This window comes from Stenella coeruleoalba, assembly GCF_951394435.1.
Source record: "Stenella coeruleoalba genome assembly, chromosome: X".
NCBI classification, from domain to species: Eukaryota; Metazoa; Chordata; class Mammalia; order Artiodactyla; family Delphinidae; genus Stenella; species Stenella coeruleoalba.
In genome coordinates, this window is record NC_137152.1 from 24,557,823 (window position 1) to 24,580,149 (window position 22,327).

Below are 22,327 nucleotides of genomic sequence, written 5' to 3' on the forward strand. Positions count from 1 at the left end.
ATAGCAGGATGCTTAAGTCATGGAAGTTTTGTTTTAGGAGATACTTAGCCTTTCAATCCCTCATTCAATCTGATTCATAGTAATTGTGTCCTTGGAAATATAACTAGTATATATTAATAAAGGATAATGTAGATATTTTCATATTTACTTCCTAACTGGAAATGATAAAGTTTTGTTATAAGTTTTTTTTTTAATTTCAGCAAAGCATATATACATATACCAAAACATCAACATTAAGGGAAAATAACAACAGTTTATTGTTCTGAATGTGACACATACATTCACATATTTACCCAACCACAGATTATATTTGAGGCATTCATCGTACCCACTACATGCTTGCCTTTCCTTTGTGATAGTTAGGAGCCAATACTCTAACACGTCTGAGGATCCAGTCAACGTGGGTTTAAATAGCTTTATAAGCCCAAGGTTTTTCTAAACCTAGTTTCTCTTACCTAACCTATAGAAAAGCCTTATCTCTGTTTTTTTCTCTTTTTGTGTGAATTGTGTTTTTTTTTTTATCCCAGTGAAATGTCGTTTCCTAAGGTTACTGTTTTAGACTGCCAATCTCCAACAATATTATCTCACTTTCCATCATTAAATGAAAAAGACGAAACTGTTGAACTGCTACAGTTGAGCACTTAATATATACTAGTGATTCATGTTAATTGCTTATGTTTCAATGAAATTGCAGGGATTGCAGATCTAAAAAGGTTTATGACGCCCAATATTATAATGTATCATTGCATATATGATCAGATTTGTTGTACACAGACACACACACACGACTGGCTAAAGGACTTACAGGCCACTGCTACACCCATTTTACGGAATTCCATAGTTCTGATACAATAGTGTTGTGACTATTTACAGATGGGTAAAAATCTAATATTCAGTGTTTCTTAGAAATGTTCAGAAAAGATAAAAGAAGGCTGGGAGGCAGAGTTTAGAAGGGTGACTGGTTAAAAAAAATTAAGGCAGAGACTTTTCTAAGCCATAGAGTATTTCCAGTTAAAATAACAACTGAAAAACAGTCACTTTGACAGCACAAGACCTAATACAACTAGCTTTAGAATATAATTATTTCCAAGGTGATGCCTGTGGGACTAGGCCACCTTGAAAAACGGTCTATAGCATTCACAGATGGTGACTGGGTTAGATCTTAGGTAGGATGAATTAAGAGTGGTGGCCCTAAGCTTTTCTATATTTATTATCCTATTTGCTTTCATTTTTTACCTTATTTTATGTCTTTATTTCTTTGACGCAGAAACATCTACTAAGATAGCTGCACATGTATTTGGCTATTCCCAGTTCACACAAACTCAGTCCACATTTGTATATGATTGCCTCCCCCCTTAATTAGTGTTGACTGTAGCCTCCCAGCCTCCTCTTTTCCCCTCAACCCCCTTTCCTCTTTTGAACCCTCATTTCTGTTACTGTTACCTGACTTTTAGACAATCTAGATTAGTGTCTAAAAGAGCGGAGTTAAAGGACTTAAGTGGTGAGAAGGCCCCCGCTTTAGCCTTTCCCTCTTCCTATTCCATCAGTCCCAGAGGAATCCATGCTTGAGTTCTATGCCTTATTTAACTATTAGTTGGAATTGCCCTGGAATGCTGGGCTCTCATTTGACTTTGGAATTTTGATGATTCTTTCTTACGTTCTTTACAAGTAATATAATGTTGTCTTAACTAGTTTAATTTTTATAAAGAAAGAGAAGAGGTAGAGAAGTTGGTAGAAAAAGAGGAGGAGAGAAGAAATAATAAAGAATAAAAAGACAGATAAACACATTAGAGGAGTCACTTAAACAGCAACCCAAATATCCTCTGCATGTGACAAGAATTCCATGTATGCTTCAGAGACTGAGCTATCATGTTTCATACTGGGCCCTGAGGAATTCTATTAGAAGTAATAGGAAGAATTTTAGGAAAGAGAAAAAGGTATATGGACTCAATACAAAAGGAGAAAAAAAAAAAAACTGGCAGGAACCTGAGAGGAATGCTTTAGAGCTTTTGTTGAAGCAGGGTCTGGTCATCCATAGCTGATTCCTGAAGACCTGTTAGTGTTGAATGCTCACCCCACACCTTCTTTCTCCTCCATGGCCTCCCATGTCACCACAATGCCTTAATCCATTTCTCTCCAATTTGCTGAAGTACCAGAGCCTCAAAGCGGATACCCAGTTGTCTTTAGTAAAGAGGTACAGATAGGGGAAAACTAGGAAAGATAGTCTTTTGATTTAATTCAGTAACAGAGAGAGAGAGAGATGTTCTTACCATCTTGAGTTAGAACTCTAAAAATATTCCTCATGGAATATCTTTACATGTATTGACTTAGTTCTTTGAACTCTATTACAAGTTAGATTTTCTCTAACTTTAAAAGACTTGTAGGAGTCTTCTTTTTAAAAGGTTTGAAGAAAAAGAAAGGTCAGAACATATGCTTAGGAATTCTGAAAGATGGCATGAGTTATGAAGGATAATATTCTGAAAAGTGCAGTCTCTTGTAAATTAATTTGATTCTCTCAGAGGTTCAGCTTGTCCCTCAGCAATGTCACCACAGGTCAGAAACTTGTCCTTAACTTTAGAGGTTTCTATGATATCAGTACACAGAGAACCTGATTTGTAAGCAGTGATGCCAGTTAACTAATTTTGTTGAGAAATAGCTTGGCTAAAAAACTAAGTTGCATAATTTATGTGGAGTCTTCAGTCATGGAATATATTACCATGCCTCTTTCATTTTTTTCTATGAGTACTTGTAATGTTCTTACTATGTCATAGGGATTATGCTGGGTAGCAGAGGTAAAACAGTGAACAAAAAGAGAATTTGTTCTACCTTCCTGGGTCAGAAATGAGTAATTTGTGAGCATGCTGCCTTCCTTGGAACCTCAAAACAGTGGTAGCCATTTCTCAGGCTCCCTCTTTGAATTCAAGTGCTGATTCCTTGTCACCCGTGGTCACCATGGTAGGCATGGCAGTTGCTCTCTTGGTACTTGCAATCTAACAGAGGAAATAAGCACTAATGAGATATTTACAAAAATGAGCAAATATTTAAAATGAACGTAACCTATTTCTATGAAGGAAAGGAACAAGTTTTGTGACAACAAATTAGTCTGACTTAAACTGAAGCTTGAAGGCATGAAATGATTTCCTAGTAAAGTAATGTTTAAACTATGATCTAAAGGACACATTGGAGGGAACTGTATGAAGTGTGTATATAAGGGGATTGGTGGAGGTACACGCAGTTTCCAGGAAGGGGAAACAGTGTATCAAGTGAGCATAGCACCCTCAAGGGACTGAAAAAGGGCCAGTTTAGCTACAGATTGAGGTTCAGAAGAGTGGTGCTAGCGGTGGCTTGGTGGGTAGCTAGAATTAGTGTGTGATACTAAACTTTACCGTAATTCTTCATTCAACAAACATGTATTGAGTAGCAGCTGTGTGCCAGGATGGCGGCTGGGACTTCCATGGTGGGGATGGGTGGGGGCAACAGTCATGGCACCTGCCCTCCTGGACCTGCACTAATTAAATGCAATTAAGTGTAAATTTCTGGCCATGATGAATTCAGTGTGATAGATATATGTATTACTAGATGACTCACCTTTCTCTAGAAGGTAAGGAAAGGCCTACCTAAGTGCCCTTAAGTGAGATCTGAAGATTTAGTAGAAATAAATTAGGCAACAATAAAGAACAGGAAAGTGTTCCAGATAGAAGGACCATATTTATTCATTCATTTGACAAATATGTATTGAGTGCCTACTAGGTGCCAGCGAAAAGTCTAAGCTTTGAGGTTAAGTATGGACAAAACGTAAATTGTTCCTCTATGAAGCTTACATTTGAAGCAAGCATCTGAATAAATAAGCAAGCTTTATAGTATGAAAAAGGTGCTAAGAACTATAAGGAAAACATAGAGTGGAGAAGGAAGCAGTTTTTCATGAAGCCGTCAAGGGAAAACTATGTTGAGAAGGGGGCATTTGAGCAAAAACTAAAACAAGATAAGGGAGGTGTTTTGGAGACACACAGGTCCTATTGGCCTTTCGCATTGGAAACTGAAAAAGACTATAGAACATAAAGAAAGCCTGTTGTTCTAGGGAGATAGCTGTTTCTAGTAAAAAAAAAAAAAAAAAAAAAAAAGAACCTGGTTAGGCCCATAGCTCTTACAGAAGATGCTCTAATTAAAACATTTTCCAAATAAAAGGTAGAGCTATTAAAATCCCATTTTTAGATGTGTTCTTCTATATAAGTTAACATTTGAGAGTCCAACTAGATGTATTAAAGGTGTCTAAGGCCACAGACCCGTGAGAGTTTCTGGCATAGAAAAAGTGTTTGGATTATTTTGTTGAATGATGTTACTCTTAACGTTACTGTCTAAAATTTTGGAGAATTAAAGGTATATCAAAAGAATGGATACATACAAGCATCCTCTTTTGAAGAAGAGTAACCTGGAAAATACACTTTTAGAGCAGATTATTAAACATAAGGCTGTGCACACATGTATAGTTTCTTACTCATCTGATGAAGTTAATAAACTTTATTGAATAAAGGAATAATCTTCAAAGACTAGAAAGGTCTCTTAAGAGCTAAGATACATTCACTAAAATCAAGACATGAAAACCAACTGGATATCAAATGACATTAAACAATTTGTGCAAATATTATGTGGCATTATCAAGATAAATTCTTTGGTGGCTATATTAAGTTGGTTGACCTAGTGGAATGGAATAAATATAAAATGTTTTGATTTCCCTGATGTGTTGTGCAAAGCCTATCGTGGGATGTCTGTGGATAAGGTGAGCCTTCTTATTGGACTGAAAATGATTGGACTCCTTTATTCAACTTTCAGAGTCAGAAAGTTTGGGGACAGGAAGCCATTTGAGGATATAGTTGGGTCACTGTGTAAATTTCACCAGCATGTTAGTGGTTAATGGATGAGTTCCTCTCCCAAATGACTTTAGAAATTCCATAGCAATGTCCTATGAAGTTAGAGTGTCACATACAAGTGTCATATACTTTTCTTTCATGTTTTAAATCAGAAAAGGCATATTTACTGTTTGAAATTTTACTGCTTAAAAAAAGCAGTATGGAGTCCCGCAGCCAATGAGCCGGGAGCGCAGCTGCCCACTGGCACTGTGCCCGCCGCAGCTGAACCCGGACCCTGCAGGAGCTTAATAGAGAGCAGGGATCCTGAGCCCTGGCCAGAGTGAGCGTGTGCGGCTGCCGCCAAGTCTGCACCTGGAGCACATGGAGAAATGGATGGAAGATAAGAGCAAAGCGAGACTTAGGCTTAAAAGCAGGTTGCTTGCTGCTTGAGGGCCAAATGCAAGTTTGAACTTTGTTCTAGGAAGACACAAGGGACTCCTTCCTAAGCCTGTAAATAAGCCCTGCCCTTGGTGCCTAAGGAAGGGATTAGTGAAAGTCAGTCTGAGAGTCAACTAACTGCTGAACAGTCGTCAACAGGAAGACACTGGAACTCATCAAAAAAGATACCCCACATCCAAAGACCAAGGAGAAGCCACAATGAGACGGTAGGAGGGGCGCAATCACAATAAAATCCTATAACTGCTGGGTGGGTGACTCGCAAACTGGAGAACACTTATACCACAGAAGTCCACCCACTGGAGTGAAGGTTCTGAGTGCCACGTCAGGCTTCCCAACCTGGGGGTCTGGCAACGGGAGGAGGAATTCCTAGAGAATCAGACTTTGAAGGCTAGCGGGATTTGATTGCAGGACATTGACAGGACTGGGGGAAACAGAGATGCCACTCTTGGAGGGCACACAAAAAGTAGTGTTACGCATCGGGACCCAGGGGAAGGAGCAGTGACCCTACAGGAGGCTGATCCAGACCTACCTGCTAGTGTTGGACCGTCTCCTGCAGAGGCGGGGGGTGGCTTTGTCTCACGTGAGGACAAGGTCACTGGCAGCAGAAGTTCTGGGAAGTACTCCTTGGCGTGAGCCCTCCCAGATTCTTCCATTAGCCCCACCAAAGAGCCCAGGTAGGTTCCAGTGTTGGGTTGCCTCAGGCCAAAAAACCAACAGAGAGGGAACCCAGCCCCACCCATCAGCAGACAAGTGGATTAAAGTTTTACTGAGCTCTGCCAACTAGATCAACAGCCAGCTGTACCCACCACCAGTCCCTCCCATCAAAAAACTTGCTCAAGCCTCTTAGATAGCCTCATCCACCAGAGGGCAGACAGCAGAAGCAAGAAGAACTACAATTCTGCAGCCTGTGAACAAAAACTACATTCACAGAAAGGATAGACAAGATGAAAAGGCAGAGGGCTATGTACCAGATAAAGGAACAAGATAAAACCCCAGAAAAACAACTAAATGAAGTGGAGATAGGCAACCTTCCAGAAAAAGAACTCAGAATAATGATAGTGAAGATGATCCAGGACCTCGTAGAAAGAATGGAGGCAAAGATTGAGAAGATGCGAGAAATGTTTAACAAAGACCTAGAAGAATTAAAGAACAAACAAACAGAGATGAACAATACAATAACTGAAATGAAAACTACACTAGAAAGAATCAGTAGCAGAATAACTGAGGCAGAAGAATGGATAAATGACCTGGAAGACAGAATGGTGGAATTCACTGCTGCAGAACAGAATAAAGAAAAAAGAATGAAGCGAAATGAAGACAGCCTAAGAGACCTCTGAGACAACATTAAACACAACAACATTCTCATTGTAGGGGTTCCAGAAGGAGAAGAGAGAGAAAGGACCCGAGAATATATTTGAAGAAATTATAGTTGAAAACTTTCCTAATATGGGAAAGGAAATAGCTACCCATAATCCAGGAAGTGCAGAGAGTCCCATACAGGATGAACCCAAGGAGAAACATGGCAAGACACATAGTAATCAAAATGGAAAAAATTAAAGACAAAATTATTGAAAGCAGCAAGGGAAAAATGACAAATAGCATACAAGGGAACTCCCATAGGTTAACAGCTGAGCTCTCAGCAGAAACTCTACAAGCCAGAAGGGAGTGGCAGGACATATTCAAAGTGATGAAAGGGAAGAACCTACAACCAAGAATACTCTACCCAGCAAGGACCTCATTCAGGTTCCACGGAGAAATCAAAAGCTTTATGGACAAGCAAAAGCTAAGAGAATTCAGCACCACCAAACCAGCTCTACAGAAAATGCAAAAGGAACTTCTCTAAGTGGAAAACACAAGAAAAGAAGAGGACCTACAAAAACAAACCCATAATAATTAAGAAAATGGTAATAGGAACACACATATCGATAATTACCTTAAACATGAATGGATTAAATGCTCCAGCCAAAAGACACAGGCTCGCTGAATGGATACAAAAACAAGACCCATATATATGCTGTCTACAAGAGACCCACTTCAGACCTAGGGACACATACAGACTGAAAGTGAAGGGATGGAAAAAGATATTCCGTGCAAATGGAAATCAAAAGAAAGCTGCAGTAGCAATACTCATATCAGATAAAATAGACTTTGAAATAAAGAATGTTACAAGAGACAAGGAAGGACACTACGTAATGATCAAGGGATCAATCCAAGACGAAGATATAACAGTTATATATGCACCCAACATAGGAGCACCTCAATACATAAGGCAACTGCTAACAGCTATGAAAGAGAAAATCGACAGTAATACAATAATAGTAGGGGACTTTAACACCTAACTTACACCAATGGTAGATCATCCAAACAGAAAATTAATAAGGAAACACAAGCGTTAAATGACACAATAGACCAGATAGATTTAATTGATATTTATAGGACATTCCATCCAAAAACAGCAGATTACACTTTCTTCTCAAATGTGCATGGAACATTCTCCAGGATAGATCACTTCTTGGATCACAAATCAAGCCTCAGTAAATTTAAGAAAATTAAAATGATATCAGACATCTTTTCTGACTACAACACTATGAGATTAGAAATCAGTTACAGGGAAAAACACGTAAAAACCACAAACACATGGAATCTAAACAATACATTACTAAATAACCAAGAGATCACTGAAGAAATCAAGGTGGAAATCAAAAATTACCTACAGACAAATGACAAGGAAAACATGACGATCCAAAACCTATGGGATGCAACAAAAGCAGTTCTAAGAGGGAAGTTTATAGCAATACAAGACTATCTCAAGAAACAAGAAAAATCTCAAATCAGCAGTCTAACCTTACACCTAAAGGAACTAGAGAAGGAAGAACAAACAAAACCCAAAGTTAGTAGAAGGAAAGAAATCATAAAGACCAGAACAGAAATAAATGAAATAGAAACAAGGAAAATAATAGCAAAGATCAGTAAAACTAAAAGCTGGTTCTTTGAGAAGATAAACAAAATTGATAAACCATTAGCCAGACTCATCAAGAAAAAGAGGGAGAAGGCTCAAATCAGTAGAATTAGAAAGGAAAAAGGAGAAGTAACAACTGCACTGCAGAAATACAAAAGATCATGAGAGATTACTACATTCAACTGTATGTCAATATAATGGATAACCTGGAAGAAATGGACAAATTCTTAGAAAAGCACAACCTTCTGATACTGAACCAGGAAGAAATAGAAAATATAAACAGACCAATCCAAGCACTGAAATTGAGACTGATTAAAAATCTTCCAACAAACAAAAGCCCAGGACCAGATGGCTTCACAGGCGAATTCTGTCAAACACTTAGAGAAGAGCTAACCTCTATCCTTCTCAAACTCTTCCAAAATATAGCAGAGGGAGGAACACTCCCAAACTCATTCTACGAAGTCACCATCACCCTGATACCAAAAGCAGACAATGATGTCACAAAGAAAGAAAACTATAGACCAATATCACTGACGAGCATAGATGCAAAAATCCTCAACAAAATACTGTAAAGCAGAATCCAACAGCACATTAAAAGGATCACACACCATGATCAAGTGGTACTTATCCCAGGGATGCAAGGATTCTTCAATATACACAAATCAATCAAGGTGATACACCATATTAACAAATTGAAGAAGAAACACCATATGATCATCTCAATAGATGGAAAAAACTTGTTGACAAAATTCAACACCCATTTATGATAAAAACTCTCCAGAAAGTGGGCACAGAGGGAACCTAACTCAACATAATAAAGGCCATATACAGCAACCCACAGCAAACGTCATTCTCAATGGTGAAAAACTGAAAGCATTTCCTCTAAGATCAGGAACAAGAGAAGGATGTCCACTCTCACCACTATTATTCAATATAGTTTTGGAAGTTTTAGCCACGACAGTCAGAGAAGAAAAATAAATAAAAGTAATACAAATTGGAAAAGAAGAAGTAAAGCTGTTACTGTTTGCAGATGACATGATACTATACATAGAGAATCCTAAAGATGCCACCAGAAAACTACTAGAGCTAATCAGTGAATCTGGTAAAGTTGCAGGATACAAAATTAATGCACAGAAATCTCTTGCATTCCTGTACACTAATGATGAAAAATCTGAAAGAGAAATTAAGGAAACACTCCCATTTACCATTGCAACAAAAAGAATAAAATGCCTAGGAATAAACCTACCTAGGGAGACAAGAGATCTGTATGCAGAAACCTTTAAGACACTGATGAAGGAAATTAAATATGATACAAACAGATGGAGAGATATACCATGTTCTTGGATTGGAAGAATCAATATTGTGAAAATGACTATCCTACCCAAAGCAATCTACAGATTCAGTGCAATCCCTATCAAATTACCAAAGGCATTTTTTACAGAACTATATCAAAAAATCTTAAAATTTGTATGGAGACACAAAAGACCCCGAATAGCCAAGCAGTCTTTAGGGAAAAAAAACGGAGCTGGAGGAATCAGACTCAGTGACTGCAGACTATACTACAAAGCTACTGTAATCACATGCAAGAGGGAAGAGATATGGGAACATATGTATATGTGTAACTGATTCACTTTGTTATAAAGCAGAAACTAGCACACCATTGTAAAGCAATTATACCCCAATAAAGATGTTAAAAAAAAAAAAAAAGACAATGTGGTACTGGCACAAAAACGGAAATATAGATCAATGGAACAGGATAGAAAACCCAGAGATAAACCCATGCATCTATGGTCAACTTATCTGTGATAAAGGAGGCATATACAATGGAGAAAAGACAGTCTCTTCGATAAGTGGTCCTGGGAAAACTGGACAGCTACATATAAAAGAATGAAATTAGAACAGTCCCTAACACCATGCACAAAAATAGACTCAAAATGGATTAGAGACCTAAATGTAAAACTGGACACTAGAATACTCTTAGAGGAAAACTTAGGAAGAACACTCTTTGACATAAATCACAGCAGCATCTTTTTTGACCAACCTCCTAGAGTAATGGAAATAAAAACAAAAATAAACAAATGGGACCTAATGAAACGTAAAAGCTCTTGCACAGCAAAGGAAACCATAAACAAGATGAAAAGACAACCCTCAGAATGGGAGAAAATATTTGCAGACGAATCAGTGGACAAATGATTAACCTCTAAAATATATAAACAGCTCATGCAGCTCAATATTAAAAAAAACAAAAAACTCAATCCAAAATTGAGCAGAAGACCTAAATGGACATTTCTCCAAGGAAGACATACAGCTGGCCAAGAAGCATATCAAAAGCTGCTCATCATCACTAATTATTAGAGAAATGCAAATCAAAACTACAATGAGGTATCACCTCACACCAGTTAGAATGGGCATCATCAGAAAACCTACAAAGAACAACTGCTGGAGAGGGTGTGGATAAAAGGGAACCCTCTTGCACTGTTGGTGGGAATGTAAATTGATGCAGCCACTATGGAGAACAGTATGGAGTTTCCTTAAAATAAAAATAGAACTACCATATGACCCAGCAGTCCCACTACTGGGCATATACCCAGATAATACCATAATTCAAAAAGACACATGCACCCCGATATTCATTGCAGCGCTATTTAGAATAGCCAGGTCGTGGAAGCAACTGAAATGCCCATCGGCAGGCGAGTGGATAAAGAAGATGTGGTACATATATACAATACTCAGCCATAAAAAGGAACAAAATTGAGTCATTTATAGAGATGTGGATGAATCTATAGACTGTCACAGAGAGTGAAGTAAGTCAGAAGGAGAAAAACAAATATCGTATATTAACGAATATATGTGGAACCTAGAAAAATGGTACAGATGAACTGGTTTGCAGGGCAGAAATTGAGACACAGATGTAGAGAACAGACGTATGGACACTGGGGGGGAAAGTGGAGGGGTGGTGGTGGTGGTGGTGTGATGAATTGGGAGATTGGGATTGACATGTATATACTGATGTGTATAAAATTGATGACTAATAAGAACCTGCTGTATAAAAATAAAATAAAATAAAAATTTTAAAAAAGCAGTATCTTTAAGTTAATTTTTTGATAAGAAGGATCTGAATTCCCATCCATACATGTGAACATAAACCTATATATAAATGTAAGTATATACGCATTTATACAAATGTATGTATATGTACATATATACATTTACATTTTCTCCATACATATGGATGTATGTGTGTATATATATATACATATATATATGTATGTGTGTGTGTGTATATATATATATATATATATATATAGGGGGAGAGAGAGAAAGAGAGAGAGAGAGAAATAGAGAGAGAGAGAGACACCAACCGGCGTTACTTGGACACAAATTTAAGATTAAATCAAAGCAAGATAATATTCTTAGTAAATTAGTGCAATCTTGGATGTGGCACAATGTCCAGATTATAAGGACTAATAATTATGTTCTGTGATAGTTTGAATACACTTTTAATATCTTAGCTGAATTTTTCAGGGATAGTGACATCCTGTAAAGAATGTTTGTAGAACCAGGTGTTACTTAATTTTAAGAAAAACCTAAGTATCGATAAGGGACATGTGAGCAGTTTTGTCTTGTTGAAAAAGGAAGACATTTTCTCTGTTTTACTTCAGAAGGTTGTACTATCCAAAACAGACACAAGTTTATAAGCCTGTATGTCTTCTGCCCATACCTCTTTCTTGAGCGCAATTTCTTCTCTCCCATTTTCTGCTGGATATATACCCCTTAAATTTCAAAATGCACCTCAAACACAGCAAGGTGAAACTTAACTCACTGTGTCCTACTTCCCTCTAAACTTGCTTCTTTTAATGACTCCCCCATTTTTGTTATTGCACCGCCATTCACCTTGACGCCTGTACCAGAAACCTGGAGGCATTCCAGACACATCCCTTTCCTATCTCTTGTGAGCCCTCTAATGTAATCACTCACAACATTGCTTACCTGTCTCTCATATTCAGTGTTTCATCCTTGTTCTTGTTACTATTTTCCAAAATAAAGCCCATATCTTCAACCCCTGGAAATCCTTGCATACATTCTTTTCTTGCTTCAATCCAATCTCCACATTGAAGTCAGTGCGAAATTTCAAGAGCCTATATAATAGAGTTTCTCCTCTGCTAAAATCCTAAGTAACTTTCTGTCTTCTAGAGAGTCTCATCACTTAGGCCTACAATTAATAAGTGACCCCCGCTACCTGTTTCTCAATACTTATCTCCTATTACACCCCTCATATCCCTCAACCTACATTCTCTTCCTACAAGCTATTTCTGGTACTCTGTCACTGTCTTTATACATGCTATTCCTGTCACTCAGAATACTCATCTTCATCATGTCTGCTTGGAAAAGTCCTATTTCATGTAGCAAACTCAGTTCAAATTTTCATCTGTGAAGCTGGTCTTTCTGTATAGTGATGACCACTCCCTTTTTCGTGCCATCTCTGCACCATGATTATGCCTCTGTTGTTTGGAAGGAAAATAGTCTACTAAAAAGTGATTGTTCAGAAAGGCTATATAATGTCACCTCATCTATCATGGCTTGCAAATGGGATATGGAACCTAAAGTGTTTGTGGTACATACCTTTGGGATAATTAGGGTAGAATAAAAAGGCTGTGAAATGTTAAATCCTATAGAATTAAGAAATAAGGGTTATTTATGAAGAAGAATACGGATGAAAATATTTTTGATGTCTCTCTAGTTTCTAATTTTATATTTGGTGAATAAAAAGCATGTTTAAAATAAAAATAACTTTAAATATGGTAGAAATAATTTCACTAAGCCAAGTGTCAACAACCGTTGCCCATGAAGCAGTAATTATAATTATTAGCACTTTTGTACGCTCATTGTTTTCCAAGAGTTGTATATAGTTTGTATGTAAAGCTATATCTATTTCACAAGTGAAAAAGGCTACGCATAATGAAGCTAAATCCAAGTTCATATAGTTTGCGAGTCGCAGAGCTGGGACTGGTACCCAGATCTGTGTGATACTTCAACCTGGGCTTTGTCCTAATCTCTCAGTTTCATAAGAGAAAATTACTATTTGACCTTGAGAATATTATTACAGGGGGAATATATATGCAAGGATGTTAGAATGATAATATTCTTTATGAATATTAAGTGTTAATTCTCATATGATCTAAAGAGAATTCTGGCCCTGTTGGTCTCTGAAAAAAATTCTAAACTTTATACTATGGCACAGTTCTTTTAATTGGAGTACTCTGAAAAGTACACAAATCATAATTATAACTTGAAAATGTCGCATACCCAATTGTTCCACACCCAGATAAAAAGGTATTATGTTAAAAACAATCAAAAAGCCCATCAAGCCCTATCATAGTCATAAACTGGTCCCACCTCCTCAAAGGTTACCTCTAACCTGATTTATAATACCTCAGATTAATTTTGCTGTATTTTTAACTTGATGTAAATGGAATTGCATTATATATATATATATATATATATATATGTAACTGACGTTTTTTACTCAACATTGTTTGTGAGATTCATCCATGTTGCGTATAGCATTAGTTCATTAGTTTTCTTTTTTAATGACTATACCACAGTTTAATTATGCAATCTACTGTTAAGAAAATGTGGATTGTTTCCAGTTGGGGACCATTACAAATAATTCTTCTTTGAAAGTAATTGTACATATCTTTCAGTGAATATTTGTGGGCTTTTATATTGGATATACAGCCAGGATTGGAATCGCTGGATCATTGAGTATATGTATCTTTAGCTTTATAGGTATTACCAAAGAGTTTTCCAAAGTTGATGTATAAATTTATACTCTCATCAGTAGTGAATAAAGGTACAAATTGCTCTGCATCTTCTTCAGTACTTCAAATTGTCAGATTTTTAACTTGAGCCTTTCTGGTGGCTGTATAATGACATTTTTCGTTTTAACTTGCATGTACTGATGACTAATGAGGTGGAACACTTTCACTTGTTTACCGGTTATTTGAAAGATCTCTTTTTGGAAATGCCTATTTTTCTATTGAATTGTCTATATTTCTCTTAGTGATTTGCTGTAGTTATTTCAAAATATATATTCTGGATTTTAGTCCTTTGTTGGTTACCTATATTACACATTTCCTTTCTTTTTTTTAAAATCTAAGTAACTTGCCTTTTTACTCCTTAATGAATTACTACTTTAATAAACAGAAGTTTTAAATTCATTATACCCCACTTCAATATTTTCTGTTATGGTTAGCGTATTTTTATTCTGAGTTTAAAAGTAACATTTCCTACTCTATGACCTAGAAGATATTCTCCTGGGTTGCCATATAGTTACTTTATTGTTTGACCTTTCATATTACATTCCATCTCGTATTTATGGTGTGAGAAAGGGATGAATGCCCATTTTTCCTATTTAGATTCAATTGAAGTAGCATGATTTATTGCAAACAATGTTCTGCACTGTCACCTTTAGTCAAATGCCTATACATGCGTGGCTCACGTTATGGATTCTAATAAGTTCTTTTTTTTTAAAAGTCATTCAGCTTTCTTTTTTATATGTATATTTTATTTATTCATTCATTCATTTATTTTTGGCAGTGTTGGGTCTTAGTTGTGGCATGCAGGATCTTTCATTGTGGCACAGGCTGTTTGTTGCGGGGTGCGGGCTTCTCTCTAGTTGTGGTGTGTGGGTTTTCTGTCTCTAGCTGTGGCGCATGGGCTTCAGAGCGCGTGGGCTCTGTAGTTGTGGCACACGGGCTTAGTTGTCCTGCAGCATGTGGGATCTTAGTTCCCCAACCAGGGACTGAACCTGTGTCCCCTGCATTGGAAGGCAGATTCTTTACCACTGGACCACCAGGGAAGTCCCTCTAATAAGTTCTGTTTGTACATTTGCCTATACTTATGTCAATGCCACATTGTCTTAATTGCTATAGATTTATAATGATTTTAATATCAGGTAGTATTGTAAAATAAAAATTTTACCAGATGGTAAAACAGGCAAGAAAAAACTTATTCAAGACTATTGCAGTTTTGGATCAAGACTGTTGCAAAAGGGGAGAGAGAATGAACTCAGTTCCACTGAACAAAAGGTGGGAGAATTTGGGCTTCTCTGGTGGCGCAGTGGTTGCGAGTCCACCTGCCGATGCAGGGGACACGGGTTCGTGCCCCGGTCCGGGAAGATCCCACATGCCGTGGAGCGGCTGGGCCCGTGAGCCATGGCCGTTGAGCCTGCACGTCCGGTGCGTGTGCTCCGCAACAGGAGAGGCCACAGCAGTGAGAGGCCCACATACCGCAAAAAAAAAAAAAAAAAAAAGGTGGGAGAATTTGTAAGTGCTGGGATGAGCTAGCATAAAAAGGTTGGAGGACATTAAGAGGTTGGATGGTCAATGTGATTATGCTATTTGTGTTTGCTAATTGTCCCTTATCAAAGTTAGGCTCCTATGCTCCCACAGAATCTGGAAGACAGGCCCTATCTTTCTTGATAATTACATTTCAAAGGGGTGGCTAATAGGTCCTTGAGAAAGATATTCTTGGGTTGTAGACTATTTACGTCTCAAAGGGGCAGATTAAAAAGTTTACATCCTCTTTCCAAAGTAAGTGCTCTAAGCAAAGAGAGGTTGGGGCCTATAGTCTAAAGTTTAGGGAAGCTAAGGGGAACACTAAGTCTGTCTTGGCCTGTGTAAGCCTTTTGTATTTATTTTCTCCTTTTTAAAGGTTTTGTTGCTATTTTTATTCATTTGCTTTCCAAATAAATTTTAGAATCAGCTTGTCACCACCCCCTCAAAAAAAAAAAAAAAACAAACAAGAAAAAAGAAAAAACACAACTGCTTTGGTTTTAATTGGATTTCACTGAATATATAGATCGATTTGTAGTAAATTAATATATTTATTATATAAAGTATTTCAGTTCATGAATATGAAATAGTCTTCCATTTATCTACGTCTTTAATTTCTCTAAATAATGTTTTTGTGGTTTTCACGATAGTGAGCCTTAGACTTTGTATGCGATTTATTACTAGGTTTTTGATAGTTTTGCTCTTGTTGTAAATGGTATCTTTTAAAGTTTTGCAGTTTTTATTTTTTGTTGCTGATATTGAGAAGTACACCTTGATTTTTATTCCTTGGCCTTATATCCAGAGATCATGCTTACTTTGCTTATTAACTTGAGTAGTTTATCTGTAGTATCACTCAGATGTACATATCCAGGTGGTTTGTGATTAATGTCAGTTTTATTTCTCCCTTTCCAATCATTCATTTGATTATATTTTCTTTTATTTTTGTGCTGCATACTCTAGTACAGTGAGATTATTGTTGATATCTGTTTCTCATTTTAGCTCTCGGAGGTGCGGCTTTTAGTAAATCACCTGTAAAGTATGATATTTCCTGTAGGCTTGTTGTAGATGCGTTGTATTCCTAGTGTTCTAAGAGGTTTTGTTATTACTGGGTGCTCAATTTTATCAAACTTTTTTTTCGGGATAACTTGAGACAATCATATTAGCTTTCTCCCTTATTCTGTTAATATGTAAAATCACATTGCTTCATTTTCTAAAGTTAAAATAGCCTTGCATTTCTGAGATAAACCAAACACGGATGATATGTATAACCCTTTTAATTTATTGCTAGATTTTTTTTGCTAACATTTGTTAACATTTGATTTAGAGTTTTTCCATTGTGTCCATGAAAGAGATTGGCCTATTTTCCATTCTTATGATATGCTTGCTGGGTTTAAGTACCTGATTATGCAGGCTTGGAAACTTGCCATTCATGCCTGGAATTTTTTTTATGGAGGAAGTTTTAAATGAGAATTTAATATATTTAATAGACATAAGACTTTCTATTTGTGATTTCCAGTTTTAAAAATATTTTACCTCCATTTTCCAGATTTTCCCTTTTTGTCAGTTTGAGTAGTTTTTGTCTTTCTAGGAATTTGTCTACTGAGGACACGGGGAGGGGGAAGGGTAAGTTGGGACAAAGTGAGAGAGTGGCATGGACATATATACACTACCAAATATAAAATCGATAGCTAGTGGGAAGCAGCCGCATAGCACAGGGAGATCAGCTCGGTGCTTTGTGACCACCTAGAGGGGTGGGATAGGGAGGGTGGGAGGGAGGGAGATGCAAGAGGGAAGAGATATGGCGATATATGTATATGTATAGCTGATTCACTTTGTTATAAAGCAGAAACTAAGACACCATTGTAAAGCAAGTATACTCCAATAAAATTACAAATATATTCGCATTCAGTCCACATGGTATTTAATAATATATTTATTATTGAAATTTAGGAAATGTGATATAAAACTATGAATTTCTAGCCTCTTTTGGGAAAAGCAAGTGATTTGATGATCCTAGGCCTGTTTTCCTGCATATTAACCTCAGTAGGAATTGAATAGCTCTGCCCACTTTACCACAAGCTCTCCATTTAGCTACAGTCCCCATCACTTTCCCATCCTCTTACACATAGATTATTTTGTGCATTTTATTATGTATAAACATTGGAATATGTGATTTCTTATAGATGGAGTATTTCAATGCCAAGAGTTGAAATGGAACATAGAGGGATACGTTTTCCACTTACTAGGTTATAAACAAGGCACGTAATGGAAAATGCTCCTGGTTTAAAACTGCAAAAGTAAAGGATTTTCAATTGTTGTACAAAGCATAAGCCTTATTAAACTATAGGTAAAATACAAAAACCTAGTAAAGTTAATATCATGCTGAAATGTTTCAGTGTATTCTGTATTAAAAGCCTTTTATGCTGTAGATTTATCACATCTGGAAACAAAAGCTGATTTTCCAGGAACTGAGTTCTAAATCCTTACCATTTACAAGCACGTCAATAATTCATCACAGTTTTCAGAACAATTTCATATTTGTTGACCTGACCCTAGCAGTGACCTGGCTAGGAGGGTATGAAGCAGGTACTGTTATATCCATGTCACTAGTGGCACAGCTAAACCATGGCAAGATTAAATGAGTTGGCTGACAGATATTACCGAGTTGGGCAACAGTTGAGCTGGGACAAGAATTCAGGCTGTCTGTACTTTAAACCTAGTGGCATGTAGTGGGTTAGTAGATTCAGAGATTCTGCTGTATAGCTAATGCCCATTTTAAGTATTAACGATTTAGAATTTGAGGTAGAGGGTACAGGAATTCACATGTGACTCTCATCTCCTATGGATCTTTAAATTCACCACAAATAGCCATGCCATTACCATAAAATACTGGTAGACAGGTATTTAATGAAGAAGAAAGGGAAATAAAGGGGGGTTTTAAGATACTACTTGGGAGAAAAGCCCTGTATTGATAACTACAGTGGTGGTATTCAGCTTTGAGACATTCATATACTATGTGAAATGCATGTATTACTACACGAGACATTAAGCACAAGGGTAAGGGGGCCCTCCTCAAGAAGTTCAGAGACTTGGAGGCATAAAACAATAAGGAACAGTAAAACTTCAAGCTACCAAGGAATGCCTGGGAATGTGATGAATGCTGGAAAGAACACTGTCATGCTTGGAATGCTCCTTAGGACTCCTGCTCTTCATTTTCTGGTATCCCAATTGAATAGACTGGTGGGAGCTGGAGAGTATAGAGTTTATTAAGCTGCCACAGAACATTAAATAATAGCCTGCAAATAATAACAGCAACAACAACAATATATAGGGCCTTTCCAGATTTATTCATTAGCACTTTATAAACTCATAAAAATAAATAATACATGGAACTGATTCTCATAGCACAGAAGAAGATGCTTCTTCAAGTTAAAAATCTCACGACGCTTTTAGCATGATCACTAAGGCAGAATTTCATGAAGGAATCAGACAGTCATATTTACCTTTTAAAAATAAGTCCTTGCAAAGAGCACATGTTCTTGATCTAGAAGTGTAAGTATTTTTGATTTTTAAAACACATTTTAAACAAATATGCAGTTAAAATGTCAAAAATGTTTTTAGATCAAATTGTAACAGGAGGCTTCAAATCTTTATCAAGTAGGTTAGATAGAATATTTAGTTAAATCTAGTGAAACTCCTGCTAAAATGAAATATGAAAAGACTCAAAAAGGATTCAGCATCTGTATATCTCACTGTATGTTTCGTAGCACAAATCACAAGGCATATATATATATATATATATATATATATATATATATTTTATGTTGAATGCTCTATTGAGTGAATGGCATCGTGAAAGGGCATGGACTTGTAGCCAGACAGATCTGAGGTCAAATCCCAGATACTCAATCCTTTGTCCTCTCTGGCCTTAGATAAGTTACTTAACCCATCTGAGTGTCAGTTTCCTCATCTGTAAACTGCACCATTAGAAGTGACAGGAGTTCCTTGAATTCAGTCAGGAGTTATTACAGGATCATTTAAACAGAAGTAAACATGATATTTTCAGAGAAACCTCCAATAAGTGTTTCCTAATACATCACAAGATGTTTTTCCACCCTGGACCATATGTTAGACAGTGAACCTTTAAGGCACATGATTTTATAGTATACTGCTTCAGTTAGTAGTTTGTAAAATACATGTAAAAACATGTTTAGCCAAATCATAGACTTGGCTAAACTTTAGTCAGTAATACTCTGCCCCATTTCTAGCCTCATAATGGGTGCTTTATTTCTTTCAACACGTTATTTGATGTTATTTCCATTTCACCGTCAGTAAGATGAAGTTGCTAATCCTTTTTAACTGTATAGTTGTTTATAAAGTAAGAAAGAAAGAGCAAGAAATAAATTATTTTTCAGATGGCTCATTACACATAAAATTCATTTAGCTGAGGAGTACATTTCAGGGTCTGAAACTACAATAAAAGGAGATGGGTTGCTTGCTGCCTGCTGCCTCCCTCTCTTATAAATCTCAGTTGCTGCTGCATTGTGTGGTCCATGGCACATAATTGTTTCTTCCTTAGTGGACATACTGTTGGGGACACTTTGTCTCTTAATGCCAATCTTGCTGCGTGCAGTTTAGCTTTCACTTTCTATCACTGGCTTCAATAAATTCAAGGGTCAAGGTACTTAAGTTTTACCTCTCAGGCTTGTCAAATTTTCCTTACTTGCTTTTATCCAAATGTTCTTTTGATAGCCATTTTTCACTTTTGCTTTGAAAAAACAACTCAACCAAACAAATGAATTCAGATGAGAAATGTCCCTGGCATGTATAACAATATGAGATGTGAATTAAATGGGAGGGAAAAATCCTCCCCATTGCGGATGTGATCCTAGATGATAATGGAGTTGTGATTTAGTCCATGAAAATGTGTTAGAGTAAGTGAACTGACCTTTTGCTTCTCTTACTGCTGAGACAAAATGGGGACATAAATACAAATTAATTTCTTCTTATCACTTCATGAGACATTATAATTCATTTTTCATTTATGTGCATAGTGTTTACCTAGCTTACAAAAATATGCATTATTCCGAAAAGCTCAAGGGATTCATATACTTAAATGGAAACTCAGAGAAAGACTGATTTTTTTTTTCGCTAGAGAAGAGATTTCTAATCCTAATATAGTGATTAAAAAAAAAAACTTTTAGCTTCCTGTCAATTCCATTTGATCCAATCTCTTATACTTGTCTAACAGTGTGGTTACATCCATTCAGGCAGTGATAGGAACTAGCATCTCTGAGTGATTATAAAAGCTGACTGATAATCCAACAATTGCTTAGTTCCATCCTTTGTAATTCAAATTAAGGTCAGCATTTCTAAGCAATAAACAGGTAAATCTATGAATTCAAGCACTGTGTACATCTATTTATATTTGTGCATATGGCATTGCAAAAATCTACCTGTGGGCAGACATGTACAGCATATGAGCAAGCAATTTCTAATTCGGTTATCTAATTTCACTGAGACCAGTAAAAAGAACCATGCCTACATTGTAACAGAAGAGACTTAGATTCAGTTCATTGAGATTGTTCTGAGAGTAAGATAGATTTAGCAGTAGAATGTGTTACTGAAGGATATGTATGCTCCCTTGTGTTGGAAATGTTTAAAAAAGAATATACTGGAATTCTATATATACTGGAAATCTAGATAGAATTCTAGATAGATTACAGATCCACCAAGGTCTATCTGTAAAGATTTAATAAGTACTTTTCTAGAGTGAGTAAAATAGTTCACCTTGGTGGTTCATAGAAGGTTCGATATAAATACTATGATCAAGCAAAATGTAAATAACCACCGACACTTGTATAACTCAGTTCAAATTAAAACTGCTTTTCAATACATGATCTTGTTTAATATTTGAAGCAATTCTTTAAGTGGTTGGTATGATTATTTTCTTTGAGAGACATTAAATTATTTAGCCATAAATTTCTTGAAAAAGCCACTTGATTTCATTGAGCAGGGAGAGAGAAAGAATTGCTGGTATTATTACAAGAAGTTATGGATTTAAAATGTTTTCGTAATTTGAAAAGACATACACACATTGGTAATCCAAGCAATTGATTGACCTAAGACTTGAATCCAAGTGGTTTGGCTCTAGATATTTTTATCTTCCCCACATAAGATACAGAATCACAAAGTGATAGCATATTTGTATTTGAGAAGTTGTCACAATACATTATTAAAACTCTGCTCCATTTGAACAACTTAAATTCATTTTACTCTAGTAATTGAAATGTATTCTCTAGAATTTTCCCACTGTAATATGTACATCTTTACCTGTAACAACTTTAGTTTTGTGAGACATTTTGCAGTGCCATGGAATCAGCCTCTTTTAAATTTGTCTTATGTAGTTTGTTAGCTGTGCCATGACAAAATGCCAGAGATTGGGTGCCCTAAACAACAGAAATATATTTTCTCACAGTTCTGGAGTTTAGAAGTCCAAGATCAAAGTATTGACAGGTTTGGTTTCTTGAGGCCTCTTTCCTTGGCTTGCAGACGGCGGCCTTCTCCTTGTCCGCACATGGTCTCTCCTCTGTGCTAACACATCCCTAGTGTCTTTTTGTGTATCCAGATTTCCTCTTCTTACAAGGACATTTGTCAGATTGAATTAGAGCCCACCCTAACAGCCTCATTTTAACTTAAAAGCCCTATTTAAAGGCCCTGCCTAC

General features: G+C 36.7%; 1 protein-coding gene across 16 annotated transcripts in view; it reads left to right on the forward strand.

Moving 5' to 3' along the window:
* Positions 1–22,327, forward strand: part of DMD (dystrophin) — a 2,843,071-nt gene that overhangs the window by 1,333,485 nt on the left and 1,487,259 nt on the right. The gene's annotated exons all lie outside the window — the stretch shown is intronic.